The sequence below is a fragment of the Taudactylus pleione genome, unplaced genomic scaffold (genome assembly GCF_031769625.1).
Source record: "Taudactylus pleione unplaced genomic scaffold, aTauple2 ptg001186l, whole genome shotgun sequence".
Taxonomy (NCBI): Eukaryota; Metazoa; Chordata; class Amphibia; order Anura; family Myobatrachidae; genus Taudactylus; species Taudactylus pleione.
Genome location: NW_028285587.1, coordinates 257,836 through 272,064, shown reverse-complemented (window position 1 = coordinate 272,064; position 14,229 = coordinate 257,836). Strand labels below are relative to the sequence as shown.

At 41.8% G+C, this 14,229-nt stretch overlaps 1 protein-coding gene across 1 annotated transcript in view; it reads right to left on the bottom strand.

Moving 5' to 3' along the window:
* LOC148451061 (uncharacterized) overlaps positions 1-14,229 on the bottom strand; it is a 220,026-nt gene that overhangs the window by 25,982 nt on the left and 179,815 nt on the right. The gene's annotated exons all lie outside the window — the stretch shown is intronic.

The window sequence follows — 14,229 nt, the reverse complement described above, 5'->3', positions numbered from 1 at the left end:
GAGCGATGTTTGCCCAACTGCGCATGCGTACGGATCGTAAAACACATGTGCGAACCAGTCAGTGAGGCCGAAAATCGTTTGTTCGCTAAATAGCGAATGCCTGCTATTTTGAGTGACATAATGAGGTGTATGTGGGTGGTAACAGGGGAAGGTGCTTGAAAACGGGGAGTGGAGATCAGAACGCAGGCGTGCTTAAAGGTCCAAACGGGCGTTTTATGGATGTGCAAAATTAATACAGCAGCGTCATTGACCACGTCACTGGGTTATTTTATAGCCAGAACTGCTCGCAAGATTGTGGTAGCAAAAACCAACCACAAGAATAGCGAGCAGTTCATACGCTGGTCGATGTACTCGATTAATCTAATAAATAGCGGACATGACGTAGGATGCGAGTGGCCACGGTGCGTATTTTTTCAAAAAACGACTGCAAGTTTTGTTCGCTCGTTAGACATAGAGGCGTGAACAGACCGCAAAGAGCGAACGGTTCATTTGAATAGCCACCCCTATTTTATGGACGAACGACCGCAAATAGCATCCGGCTCTGAATCAGGCCCAATGTGTAGTGTTTTATGCTGATCACAGTAAGCTCAGTTCTTCATTTGGGGTATTGTACAGGTGACGTGTATCACTCCCAAGGTGCAAATTATTATGTGTACCATACTCACCACTATGCACACTCTGCCTCTCATATACAGGTATCATTAGCTGGTATAAGTAATGTGACTGGTATTAGCAGTCAGTGATGATGGTGTACCTCACTTACACTGACAGTAGTGACACCAAACATGTATGTGTGTCTATGCAAACGGGAGATGGTAATCACATGTGTACTGTACTCACCACTATGCATACTCTGCCTCATATACAGGTATCATTAGCTGGTATAAGTAATGTTACTGGTATTAGCAGTCAGTGATGATGGTGTACCTCACTTACACTGACAGTTGTGATACCAAACATGTATGTGTGTCTATGCAAATGGGAGATGGAAATCACATGTGTACCATACTCACCACTATGCACACTCTGCCTCTAATATAAAGGAATCTTTTTGTAGAACCAATAGATTCCCTCTTTGTTTAAAAACTTTTTTATTAAAAGGTAATAAAAAGAATATTATAGTGAATGGGATTGTGCCTGACTTATATATAAACAAATACCAAATGTATTACCCAGGGGGTTTCATACTTCAAGCGAAGTGACCAGTGATGCTGTTAGGATTCACTAATATCAGTTTCAAGAAACTAGATGGTGCAAACATGGGTGTTACCTCCTTCTGGGGTATCGGTATACAGCTCTACCGGGCACTACCTCCTACTGCCAACACGTTTCCAGATATTATGGGCCCCATTTATCAACAAGTTTTATCATTCACAATGAGTGACTGCGTATGATAACGGTGCTACAGCCAATCAGCTGTTTGAAAAATGACAGTTGGGAGCTGATTGGCTGGAGCACCATTAATCATACGCAGTCACTCGTTGTGAATGATAAAACTCATTGATAAGTAAGGCCCCATATCTCTTTATCATGGCATGGAGGGTAACTTCCAAAGTGCTCACTTCTATAGTAAGTTGTCTTTTTAAAATAGTGTCATTTCCGGTTCCTGTGCTGCAGACTGGAAGTGGAGGTCCGTCTTCATGTATAAAATAAGCATCTTCAGGGGTGTGGGGCAGTAGTGGCCGGTATCATAGTGCCGGTCTCCTGATAAAGAAAACAATCAAGGTAATAAAAACCCTGAGTGGGATGGCGGAAGTGATGTCACCAGGATCCCGGAAATGAATAGGTCTGATGTCAGAGGCATCTTCAGGGAATTGTGTGATATGTAGTTTTCTCTTGTGCCTGAGTATTGGGTCCAGCCGCCATCTTTAGGAAGCTTTGTGTTTTACAGCAACTCAGATGGAAGTGACATCATCCGGTGGAGAGGAATTGGTGTTAATTGTTCTCCAGGGATCTTGGTTAATGTAGCTTAATGGGTCATTTCTTTTAAGGATCATGCTGATATTAGTTCTGAGAGACAACTGAAGTATCTCCCATAATAAAATAGGCTAGACATTTATACGTTTAAACATTTGGAATAAAAATACAGGATTTTTGACACAACTCAAATACTTTATTATCTAGAAAAGGATCCATGTAATGTGGTTCATGTAAGGTGTGCCCAGTGATGGTACCTACTAATAATAATGTGATAGGTACAACCAAACATGGTACATAAATGAATATATTACCTATAACACAGCAGCAGTTATCTATAATGTACAATGTCCATGTAAGAAAAATGATAATGGAATAATGAGAAGACCACTGAAAAAGAGGACATTGTAACACCTGGGGAACATACACAATGCCAAACGTGACCAACAACTGATGGGGCCACTAACACCAGGGGATAGACATCTTATACTATACCACAAATGTCACCCTAATGTACTAACACCAGGGGATAGACATCTTATACTATACCACAAATGTCACCCTAATGTACTAACAGCATTTGGCATGAGGAAAATAACATGGACATTAGAGGGGGACATTGATGGTGAACTATTATGACAGGAAACAAGACCAGTGGGCCTAAATGAGGAGAACAATTATACGACATTTCTCATGTAATCCTGGGGATCTAATATAATTATTTCTAAAACAACTAAAATATATTTCACAAACAATCCTATTAGTGGAAGCCCCCCCCCCCACATCTTCTTAGGAACAATCACTTATATCTGTCCCATTCCAATTAAATATTAGGAACAATTACTTAAATTTGTCTTATTTTGGTGAAATATTGGGACTATTTTTATCCTTATTATGACATAAGATATTAAGAAAATTGACACTGAAATCAGATTGGAAAATGAAGATAGGGATAGATACATTTATGGCAGACACCTCTCCCTATTACAGTTAAGAGAATTACAGTAATATATCAGTAATATACTTATTTATAAGATTTATCAGATTTGTAAATTACAATGTTGATTCTGACAATTGTTTTACGCAATTAGGTTTTTGTAAAATCATTTTCACCTTACCTTCACTTCCTAAATAGGTGTCAATAATCCCATTTAATCACACACACACTTTATTTTTATATACAGAAGGCTTTCTTCAAGTGTTTGGAGGGTTTCTGTGGGAATTTGTGCCCATTCATTCTGTAGCGTATGTATGAGGTGAGGCACTGATGTTGGACGAGAACATCTGGCTCGCAATCTCCGTTCCAGTTTAACCCAAAGGTGCTCAATAAAGTGGTCAGGGCTCAGTGCTGGCCAGTCAAGTTTTTCCACATCAAACTCATCAAACCATGGGCCTGATTCAGAGCTGAACGCTCTTACCAGAGCGCTCGCTCTGAATCAGGGCCCTCCTACCTTTTTGGAGCGTCCTCATGGACGCTCGCATAGCTGAGGGTTACCACCCACAGCTATAGCGAGTGTCCATGATGATGGTCGCGATGGTCTTGACCATCGGGCTTGCGACGGAGACCCTGCAATAGGGTCTCGCTGCTGCAAGCCCTGGAGTGATTGAGACGGTAGGCATTCCCATGGGAACGCCTCCGTCTGGCAGGCACGCCCACCAAAGGGGGCGTGCTGTCAATCAACATCGACAGCACGTCCCCTTTGGTGCGAGACCCGGAGCGATGGTGAGCCCGTCGCTCGCTGGGTCTCGTGCATGCGCACGACGGAGCTCCCTCCGTCGTGCGCATGCGCAGTGGGGAACATCGACCCGCTTGCGAGCGTCTTGCCGCTCGCGAGCGGGTCTGAAAGACCCCACATGTCTTTATAGTCCTGGCTTTTTTGCACTGGAGCACAGTCATGTTGGAATAGAAAGGGTCTTCCCCAAACTTCCCCATCCCCTCTAGCATTAAAAATGTTCACAAGGTTTATTACATCCCCTTATTGACCCAGTTGAAGTGGATGTGTCACGAGTTCTCCTGGTTAGGACGTCTTGCGACATTTAAAATGATGTTACCAAAACTGATGTACCTATTTCGTGCCATTCCCTATGCAATTCCCCGTACATTACTACAACAGATGAGACGATTTAGGTTTTCTTAATGTGTGGAAACGTAAACCCCCCAATATGGCTTATAATCTTACTATTCACTCAAAACCGCAGGGGGGGGGGGTCTTACCCTTCCTGAACTTATTAGATATCATGAGGCTGCCCTACTCTCCCAATTGTGTGACTGGTTTCTGCCCCCTCATTCTAAGCCCTGGATGGATTTGGAATGTGCTCTCGTTAAATGTTTCCCTCTCCCTGACCTTTGGCTTCCCCGTCAGCTCCATCCACAACCTCCACTGTTCCCTGCAGCTGCCCTCAACGTCCTAAGAGTTTGGGATCTTAAGCACAAGACCCATTTTGAGTTTACCCTTCCCACAAGAAATGTTTTCCTACAGACGTTAAATAGATCTCTGTCCCATCTGCATATCTTTCATTGGATGTGCCTAGGTATTGAGTCTCTGACAGATTTCCTTTCCCCATCTTCCATCTTAACCATTTTCTGACCTTTCTGTTAAATTGAATTTAAGTCCCTCAGCCTGGTTCTATTACCTTCAACTTAAACACTGGGTTTATAGTATGTATACAGATCCCAATGTGTTTCAATTACAACTGGATTGAGTTCTAGGTAGGTTGACTAGACCTTCCCGTGGAGCCATATCTTACTGGTATTGTTTTTTTGTCCCTCCAGATTTGACGGCTAAGTCCCTAGTTCAGCCTAAATGGGAGACTGATCTCCAACGTACTTTTCACCCTTAAACAGTGGGAATCTATTCACCTTATTCCTTCTCCCTTTCTAAATGCACCAATCATACTGAAATGCAGGTCCAGCTCTTAAATAGATTGTACTTCAGTCCCTCTAAACTCCATAAGATATGGCCTGTGACTTCAACATTGTGCTGGCGTCTCTGCAATTCTGATGGTTCTATTTTCCATGTTTTTTGGGAATGTCCTATATTACGCCCTTTTTGGACAGAAGTGTTTACCCTTATATATGATGTATCAGGCCTCACCTTAACCCCAGACCCCTCCATAGCCCTCCTACATTGGTATCCTTCCACTGTTCCTAAATGTGCCCGCTATATCCTTGGTCACATTATAGTATCTGCCAGGGCCACCAGAGCCCAGCATTGGAAATCCCCTCGTCTTCCTCCATTTGCGAAAGTTATTTCTAAAGCTGCATATACACACAATGATTTTTTGAACGATTATCGTTAAACGATTATCGTTTAACGATAATCATTTGAAAAAATCGTTCACTTTCTGAGTCAAATGAACGATAATCGTTCATGCGCGTTCACGATTGTAGTTTGTAGTTCAGTCAGACTTGTCAACTCAACGATTTTCATTAAGGGAATATACAAAAATCGTAGTTCAAAAAAATCGTTCCTTACACTTTAAAAAATCTGACAGATAATCTGACAGAAAATCGTTCATAAAATCGTTGGTAACAAAATCGTTGTGTGTGTATGCAGCTTAAGACTCAATTTCATTTTGAAATGAAGACTTAAGAGGTTCCTTATTCTACAATTCCTTCTCCTATAATGTAGTGGCTTCCATGGCACATATATGTTACAGAGGGTAAGGGTGCCCCCTGCACATGCTGCTCCTCGGAGCCCCTCCCCCTTATTTAATTTAAATGAAACTCTGATGGTAGATTGAGGCGATTGATCAATGCACTTTGGGGGTCATTCAGACTCACTCGCGAGCGGCAGGACGCTCGCAAGCAGGTCGATGTTCCCCACTGCGCATGTGCACGACGGGAGCTGCGTCGTGTGCATGCGCGAGACCCGGTGAGCGACGGGCTCACCATCGCTCCGGGTCTCGCACCAAAGGGGGCGTGCTGTCGATGTTGACAGCACGCCCCCTTTGGTGGGCGTGCCTGCCAGACGGCCCCACTGACATCACTAGTGATGTCAGTGGGAGTGATTTTGGCTCTGATAGAGCCAAAATCACTCCAGGGCTTGCGGTAGCGAGACCCTACCACAGGGTCTCCGTCGCAAGCCCGATGGTCACGACCATCGCGACCATCATCATGGACGCTTGCTATAGCTGTGGGTGGTAACCCACAGCTATGCGAACGTCCATGAGGATGCTCCAAAAAAGGTAGGAGGGCCCTGATTCAGAGCGAGCGCTCTGGTCAGAGCGTTCAGCTCTGAATCAGGCCCTTTGTTATTTCTGGTTTATTTGTTTGCTGATGCCTGTAGATGACCTGTATCCCCTATCCCCCCTTTGTTTTTGTGTGAATGAAACATTAAAAGTTATAATTTATTATAGTTTTTTGTACGTGCACCATAGCTGACCAAGCTTTCTTTTTCCCCATTGTGTCATTGATAATTTGTGTCTATGGTAGATCCTCTCAATCAGGATAAATAATATTTTTAATGTTAAATCTGGGGGTTTGTCATCCTTAAGATAAAATATCCTGTGTGACGGATTTAAATTCAATTTTCTCACCTATATTGATCCACCTCCTTACGTCACATTACATACAGGTGGTTAAAAAATTATTTTTAAGTTTCTATTGAATCTACACATTAAACATCATGGTGTTTGTTTTTTTAAATTGAGTATATTTTATTGGAATTTACAAAATACCAACACTCAATAGAAACATTAACAATAATAATAGCATATTACAATACAGAACATACGAATCATCGTGACAAATAAGGGGAAACTTACAGAATAATGAGGTACAGATTTAACCAATACTTAAATATCTTTAAACTATCCTGAAATTATGAGTGTCATCCCGAATGTGTAGAGATGTTGCACATATTACAAACATATCTATGTGGTACAATTCAGTCCTAAACACAGAAACATTCAAATAATATATCCCAATTAGGACATCTATTCCATCATAATAAACAGAAACTCTTTTTACTATTAGATAACAGTATATTATATTTATTAAAAAAAAACGGAAAAAAAAAAAATTTCAAAAAAGGGGAAATAAAATGAAAGAGAGAAGAGGAGCTTCTCCCACGCCTGCACTTATAACATACAATCAATTAAACATCGGTTAGACATTACACATCAGGGAGAGCATATCTGGACCTACACCATCTACTCCAAGTGCAATCAAATTTAAACTCTGCCTTTTGAGTTATATAATGTATTTCTCTTGCCTGACAGTGGTACGAACCAGCGCAAGCCATGCACAAAAGTCAGGACCCTGAGAGGCCATCCAGGTGCAAGCAATATTAACCTTGGCCAAGGTACACATATTAACAACAAACTGCCTATCATAATTATCTAGAATGGTATCCTCCAGGACACCCAAGCAGCATACTTTCGGGGTGAGAAAAGGGTCTTGAATCCCAGTATTGGAAAGAGCTTGTATAACCTTGCACCAAAATGTCTGAACTGTGGGGCAATCCCAGAGTAAGTGCCAGAAAGTATCAACCACCATCCGACACCTTGGGCAAACACTAGAAGCAAGGCCACCAATTTTCACCAGCCTAATTGGGGTCAAGTAAACTCTATGCAAAATATATAGCTGGATTTGGTGAAATCTCACAGAGGCAGTGGAGGTGCGGGGAATACTCAGAGCCATATCCCATTCGCTATCATCTATTAAGCCCACATCTGCCTCCCATTTTTCTTTAAGATCAAGTAACCTGGATTCATGGTGAAAGGACGAAAGGTATGAATAAATAAAGGACAAGGGTACCCAATGAGATAAGTACTGTCTTAATGGAAAATGACTGAATGTCAGGGGGGCTTAGCCCTAAACTGAACGCTGAGGCATGCCTCAGTTGCAGAAATCTGTAAAAATGTGCTCTAGGTATGGAAAATTCCTCCTGTAATTGTGTAAAGGATTTAAGTGTAGAGCCAGATAAACATCATGGTTACTATCGTTTGAAAAGATAAAAAACAGATACAGCATCCACAGCAGTAAATATAATTATACAGAGTAAAAATAAAAATAAATTAAATGATAATAAACCTGAACACATTAAAAAAAAAAAATCACTTTCCTTCCCAGGACTGGAACTCGTCACCTTGTGCTTCCTAAACCTTTTCTCTATCACTGCTCTATCTCCACCTGCTAGTGATGGAGCTGGGCTCATATTACACCTATTTCTATTATGTTCATATATTCTATTATCCCTATCATCAAAGCCACTTCCATATATCTTGTTCATAAAGTGTATTCCAATTTCTTTTTCAATCATTTAATAAAGTCAACAATATACTCATCATATTTATAACTTTTATACAATATAGTCCCATTTTATCCCATGTTATTAAATCTGCATATTATACATTATCAGTGGGCGCTAAAGTTCACTACTATACAAACAAAATGAAAGAGTAAAGAAATATGAGAAAAGGTTTATAATTGAGAATAGATTAACTAGTTGTTAGCCATGTATATAATTGCAACATGTGACTATAAGGATTTCTATTGTAATGAACCACAAAATACATATTTGTCCCCAAATTTTTACTTGGCCTCGAACCTATTACCTCTTCTGTAGTAGACATAGGATTTAGCCAGTGCTCTACACCCACAAACTGCCACATGTATCTTCTTTACCTATTACGGGAAATATACCACTAGTTACACCACTCTAACCGCAATGTGTCTTAGTGGTGCATCTATTAATGCTGAACAGACCTAAATATAGGGAGAATTACATGTCTTATCCTGCACATTCCATCATTGTAGGCTGGTCTCCTCTATCAGTTATTCATGTCATCCTGGTATTGTGTTACCTACACATGTGGGGAATACAGGTAACAGACCTAAATACAGAGAGAATTACATGTCTTATCCTGCACATTCCATCATTGTAGGCTGGTCTCCTCTATCAGTTATACATGTCATCCTGGTATTGTGTTACCTACACATGTGGGGCATATGGGTAATAGACCTAAATACAGAGAGAATTACATGTCTTATCCTGTACATCCCATCATTATAGGCTGGTCTCCTCTATCAGTTATTCATATCATCCTGGTATTGTGTTACCTACACATGTGGGGCATATGGGTAATAGACCTAAATACAGAGAGAATTACATGTCTTATCCTGTACATCCCATCATTGTAGGCTGGTCTCCTCTATCAGTTATTCATGTCATCCTGGTATTGTGTTACCTACACATGTGGGGAATACAGGTAACAGACCTAAATACTGAGAATTATATGTCTTATCCTGCACATCCCATCATTGTAGGCTGGTCTCCTCCATCAGTTATTCCTGTCATCCTGGTATTGTGTTACCTACACATATGGGGAATACAGGTAACAGACCTAAACACAGAGAATTACATGTCTTATCCTGCACATTCCATCATTGTAGGCTGGTCTCCTCTATCAGTTATTCATATCATCCTGGTATTGTGTTACCTACACATGTGGGGCATATGGGTAATAGACCTAAATACAGAGAGAATTACATGTCCTATCCTGCACATCCCATCATTATAGGCTGGTCTCCTCCATCAGTTATTCATGTCATCCTGGTATTGTGTTACCTACACATGTGGGGAATACAGGTAACAGACCTAAATACAGAGAACTACATGTCTTATCCTGCACATCCCATCATTGTAGGCTGGTCTCCTCTATCAGTTATTCATGTCATCCTGGTATTGTGTTACCTACACATGTGGGGAATACGGGTAACAGACCTAAATACAGAGAGAATTACATGTCTTATCCTGCACATCCCATCATTATAGGCTGGTCTCCTCTATCAGTTATTCATGTCATCCTGGTATTGTGTTACCTACACATGTGGGGAATACGGGTAACAGACGTAAATACAGAGAGAATTACATGTCTTATCCTGTACATCCCATCATTATAGGCTGGTCTCCTCTATCAGTTATTCATATCATCCTGGTATTGTGTTACCTACACATGTGGGGCATATGGGTAATAGACCTAAATACAGAGAGAATTACATGTCTTATCCTGTACATCCCATCATTGTAGGCTGGTCTCCTCTATCAGTTATTCATGTCATCCTGGTATTGTGTTACCTACACATGTGGGGAATACAGGTAACAGACCTAAATACTGAGAATTATATGTCTTATCCTGCACATCCCATCATTGTAGGCTGGTCTCCTCCATCAGTTATTCCTGTCATCCTGGTATTGTGTTACCTACACATATGGGGAATACAGGTAACAGACCTAAATACAGAGAATTACATGTCTTATCCTGCACATTCCATCATTGTAGGCTGGTCTCCTCTATCAGTTATTCATATCATCCTGGTATTGTGTTACCTACACATGTGGGGCATATGGGTAATAGACCTAAATACAGAGAGAATTACATGTCCTATCCTGCACATCCCATCATTATAGGCTGGTCTCCTCCATCAGTTATTCATGTCATCCTGGTATTGTGTTACCTACACATGTGGGGAATACAGGTAACAGACCTAAATACAGAGAACTACATGTCTTATCCTGCACATCCCATCATTGTAGGCTGGTCTCCTCTATCAGTTATTCATGTCATCCTGGTATTGTGTTACCTACACATGTGGGGAATACGGGTAACAGACCTAAATACAGAGAGAATTACATGTCTTATCCTGCACATCCCATCATTGTAGGCTGGTCTCCTCCATCAGTTATTCCTGTCATCCTGGTATTGTGTTACCTACACATATGGGGAATACAGGTAACAGACCTAAATACAGAGAATTACATGTCTTATCCTGCACATCCCATCATTATAGGCTGGTCTCCTCTATCAGTTATTCATGTCATCCTGGTATTGTGTTACCTACACATGTGGGGAATACGGGTAACAGACTCCACACACAAGTCGTGTAACCCCTATTTGTACAGAAAGAGTTGCAGTTATGGCCCCATATACGGGTCCAGCTGATCAGGCTGACTACACCAACATCTAAGCACAGGACTCATAATCTATAGTATCACTGAGCCCCTGTGGGAACAAGGTATGTAATGTAAATACCCATAATGCCCCATTAGCACATAAGTTCTTGTCTGCGCCCCTGCTTGTCCTCATCACATGCTGCACCCCTACATGTGACAGGTCTTCAGGAGCACAGCTGTGATTGGTAGCAAAGTGCTGCGACACACTGTGCGGCTGGTGACCCTTTACTATGTTCAATCTGTGTTCCCTGAATCTAATTTATAGGGAATAAATGGTACGTCCAATGTACTGTAGGCAACAAAGGCTCTTACTATTTGCATTAATGTACACAGCTTTTACAGTATTTAGTATTGATGCACCCTAAGCAGTACCTAAATAATATACATTAATTTCATAATTCGCCCATAGTGTAAATATTCAGCAGATGTTTAATATCTCAAGCATATAAATGTGATATAGGTGAATAAAATGGTGAGAGCATAAACCACACTGTGATCAGTCACCAGGAGCGGCTGCACGTCACATATAGAGCTAATAACACAGTAACTGTATATGATGGTAGCACAATAAAAACCAACTATTGGGGGCCTCACCATGATGTAGAAACTCCAACTAGGATGAAGCTCCCCAGATTGCTTGTTATTACACTACCATCATATACAGTTACAGTGTTATTAGCTCTGTACCATCATATACAGTTAGTGTTATTATCTCTGTACCATTATATACAGTTACAGTGTTATTATCTCTGTACCATCATATACAGTTAGTGTTATTATCTCTGTACCATCATATACAGTTACAGTGTTATTATCGCTGTACCATCATATACAGTTACAGTGTTATTATCTCTATACCATCATATACAGTTACTGTGTTATTATCTCTGTACCATCATATACAGTCACAGTGTTATTATCTCTGTACCATCATATACAGTCAGTGTTATTATCTCTGTACCGTCATATACAGTTACAGTGTTATTATCTCTGTACCGTCATATACAGTCAGTGTTATTATCTCTGTACCATCATATACAGTTACAGTGTTATTATCTCTGTACCATCATATACAGTTACAGTGTTATTATCTCTGTACCATCATATACAGTTACAGTGTTATTATCTCTGTACCATCATATATAGTTAGTGTTATTATCTCTGTACCATCATATACAGTTACAGTGTTATTAGCTCTGTACCATCATATACAGTTACAGTGTTATTATCTCTGTACCATCATATACAGTTACAGTGTTATTATCTCTGTACCGTCATATACAGTTACAGTGTTATTATCTCTGTACCATCATATACAGTCACAGTGTTATTATCTCTGTACCATCATATACAGTTACAGTGTTATTATCTCTGTACCATCACATACAGTTACAGTGTTATTATCTCTGTGCCATGATATACAGATACAGTGTTATTAGCTCTGTACCATCATATACAGTTACAGTGTTATTATCTCTGTGCCATCATATACAGTCAGTGTTATTATCTCTGTGCCATCATATACAGTTACAGTGTTATTAGCTCTGTACCATCATATACAGTTACAGTGTTATTATCTCTGTACCATCATATACAGTTACAGTGTTATTATCGCTGTACCATCATATACAGTCAGTGTTATTATCTCTGTACCATCATATACAGTCAGTGTTATTATCTCTGTACCATCATATATAGTTAGTGTTATTAGCTCTGTACCATCATATACAGTTACAGTGTTATTATCTCTGTACCATCATATACAGTTACAGTGTTATTATCGCTGTACCATCATATACAGTCAGTGTTATTATCTCTGTACCATCATATACAGTCAGTGTTATTATCTCTGTACCATCATATACAGTTACAGTGTTATTATCTCTGTACCATCATATACAGTTACAGTGTTATTATCTCTGTACCATCATATACAGTCAGTGTTATTATCTCTGTACCATCATATACAGTTAGTGTTATTATCTCTGTACCATCATATACAGTCACAGTGTTATTATCTCTGTACCATCATATACAGTTAGTGTTATTAGCTCTGTACCATCATATATACAGTTACAGTGTTATTATCTCTGTACCATCATATACAGTTACAGTGTTATTATCTCTGTACCATTGTCACACGCCAGCCTGGAGACCCCAGAATCAGACCCCGTCGCTTACCTGTGCGGGCGCTGACCCGCGCTGTCTTCCGGCTCCCGCGCTGTTGTCCTCTGGAGGGTCCCGCTGCTGTGCTGCTCCCACGCCGGCTCCTGCTCACCTCTGGTCCCCGCTGACTACCTCCAGGAAGCTCTGTCCTCCGGTCCATGGGCGCGGCCATCTTGGATTGCCCATGTGACCCCACTTCCACCAATGAGGAGCCTTCTCCTTCTCTCTCAGCCTGTCAGCTCCCAGTGTCCACTATAAAAGGATCCCCAATGCTCACACAAGTTGCCAGTGCAACTAGTTTCTTAGTTTAGCTAAGTAGCCTTCCCACTGCGCTCCAGCCGCTCCACGTAGCCGCTCAGCTACCAACGTCTACCCACGGCTATCCAGCCACTCCACGTAGCCTCTCAGCTACCACCGTCTACACACGGCTATCCAGCCGCTCCACGTAGCCGCTCAGCTACCAACGTCTACCCATGGCTATCCAGCCGCTCCACGTAGCCTCTCAGCTACCAACGTCTACACACGGCTATCCAGCCGTTCCACGTAGCCACTCAGCTGCCAACGTCTACCCAGCCGCTCCACGTAGCCTCTCAGCTACCAACGTCTACCCACGGCTATCCAGCCGCTCCACGTAGCCACTCAGCTACCGTCTACCCACGGCTATCCAGCCGCTCCACGTAGCCACTCAGCTACCAACGTCTACCCACGGCTATCCAGCCGCTCCACGTAGCCACTCAGCTACCAACGTCTACCCACGGCTAACCAGCCACTCCACGTAGCCACTCAGCTACCAACATCTACCCACGGCTATCCAGCCGCTCCACGTAGCCACTCAGCTACCAACGTCTACCCACGGCTATCCAGCCGCTCTACGTAGCCACTCAGCTACCTACATCTACCCACTGCTATCCAGCCGCTCCACATAGCCACTCAGCTACCAACGTCTACCCTAGGCTATCCAGCCGCTCCACGTAGCTTCCTAGCTATCTCGTTACTGCCGCATTCCTCAAACTCCTGTCAGTTCGCTGCACCCTCTCATGCGGAGAAACTTCATTAAGCCAAGCCTCCTCCAGCGAGCGTCTGCGCCAAATAATACAGATCCAAGGCCCAGTCCGGGAACACAGCTCCTAAATTCCACGTTTGTGACAACCATCATATACAGTTACTGTGTTATTATCTCTGTACC